The following is a 2,292-nucleotide window of genomic DNA, read 5'->3' as shown; positions in this document are numbered from 1 at the left end:
CCCTGGCTCCTTCCCTTCTCCAGGGCAACATTCCCAGCTCTCCCAGCCTGAGCCAGAGGGTGAAGACAACGCCAAGGAGAATGGGAATCCGGGAAAAAGGAATCCCCAACCCCAAAAGGCTGGGAAAGAGTCCATGGGGAGCTATGAAATCGTGTAAATATTGAGTTTATTATTGGGAAATGAAATATATCTATAAATTCTAGATATACCCGCTATTTTAGAGAAATAGATAAATGTGTATTCGTTATTAGGTATTTTCTATAAGTATTTTCTTGTATTTTATTCTGTTTTCTATTGTATGTTAAATATTCTATTGCCTGTTTTTTTTGTATTAAGTTATAACAATAGTAATATCTATTATTATTATATAATATATAATATATAATATATAATATAGAATATAGAATATAGAAGGCATTTAATGTAATATATAATGTAATATATATTTTATGTCATATTATATTTTCTTTTAAATTATATGTTTATATATTGTGATATTGATGATTTTCCTTATTTTATTTTATTTCATTTCATTTCATTTCATTTCATTTCATTTCATATTATTTCCTTTCATTTCATTTCATTCTTTATTTTATTCTCGTCTTCTATTAAATTGAACCGGATTATCTTCTACTTTATTTTATCTTGTTCTCTCCTACCCTATTTCAACTTATTTTGCTTTATTCTATTTTATTTTATTTCCCCCTTTTTTATTCCATTCTCTTCCTTTTCCCTGAGGCAATTTGCTTTCATTTTACTATTTTTATTTTATTTTATTTTATTTTATTATATTTTATTTTATTCCATTTAATTTCCTTTTTCAATTTATTTCATTTAATTTGTCATTTGATTTGATTTCATTTTTCGTATTTTATTATATTTTCACATTTTATTATATTTTTCATATTTTATTATATTTTTCGTATTATATTTTATTTTATCGTTCATATTTTATTTTTATTTTATCTTTCATATTTTATTTTATTTTATTTTATTTTATTTTAAATTTTATTTTATTTATTTTATTTTATTTTTCTTACTTTATTTTATTTTTTTTATCATTTTATTTTATTTTATTTTTCTCACTTTATTTTGTTTTTATTTTTTTATTATTTTATTTTATTTTATTTTATTTTTCTTACCTTATTTTATTTTTTTTATTATTTTATTTTATTTATTATTTTATTTTATTTTATTTTATTTTATTTTATTTTATTTTATTTTATTTTGTTTTCCCGCCCCCTATTCCACAACCGAACGAGCCTCCGAGATCCTGGTGGATTTCTCCTCCTCCCACGAATCCCTTCCCTAAGGATTCATCCCCTCGACTCCAGGAAGGCGTCACCTTCTCTTCTCCCTGGCACCCGGAATGTCACCCCAAATGTCACCGCGCTCAGAATGCCGGATCCCGCCGGCATCCGAGGAGCCGCACGCGCTTCCCAAAGCGGAGCTTCGGGATGGGGTCGCGTCTCCCGCATCTCCCCGCCCGTCCCAATTCCCTGATCCCAGGCAGGGTGCAGGAAGCAGCGCACGGGAATAAAAATGGGACCACGGCGTTATCCGGGGCCTACGGAACCACCTGGAGCCCACGGCGTCGGCTCCGTGCCGGTTCTCCACGGCTGCCAGCACCAGGACGAGCCCAGGTGGGGTTGGAGGCCTGGAATCTGGTGCCGTGACCTCAGAGAGCGCGGGAGGCTGGGATTCCTGGCCTGGGGACACAGGGCTGCTGTTCCCATCCCCGCCCTTCCCCAGGCACCTCTGAGCCACCAAAGGAATTAATCCCAGGTGGGGAATCCCAACGGAGACCCCTCACCGCAGGCCGAGAGTCCCATCGCTCCGGGGATGGGAAGGCCAAGGGTGGGAGCTCATCATTCCATGGATCTCCGTGAGCTGGGGGTTTGTGTGGGTTTTTGGCCCAGAAACCAGCCATCTGTGCATCCGTCTGTGCATCCGTCCGTCCATCCATCCATCCGTCCATCCATCCATCCGTGCATCCGTCTGTGCATCCGTCCGTCCATCCATCCGTCCGTCCATCCAGCCATCTGTGCATCCGTCTGTGCATCCGTCCGTCCATCCCTCCATCGGTCCATCCCTCCATCCGTGCATCCATCCATCCATCCATCCATCCCTCCATCCATCCGTGCATCCATCCGTCCATCCATCCATCTGTGCATCCGTCTGTGCATCCATCCGTCCATCCCTCCATCTGTCCATCCCTCCATCGGTCCATCCATCCATCTGTCCTTCCATCCATCCATCCATCCCTCCATCCATCCATCCATCCATCCATCC

The sequence above is a fragment of the Corvus kubaryi genome, unplaced genomic scaffold (assembly GCF_017639235.1).
Source record: "Corvus kubaryi isolate FWS band 111438036 unplaced genomic scaffold, C.kubaryi_AGA036_p1.0 36926, whole genome shotgun sequence".
NCBI classification, from domain to species: domain Eukaryota; kingdom Metazoa; phylum Chordata; class Aves; order Passeriformes; family Corvidae; genus Corvus; species Corvus kubaryi.
The sequence above is the reverse complement of the archived record's forward strand: the minus strand, read 5'-3'. Positions refer to the sequence as shown.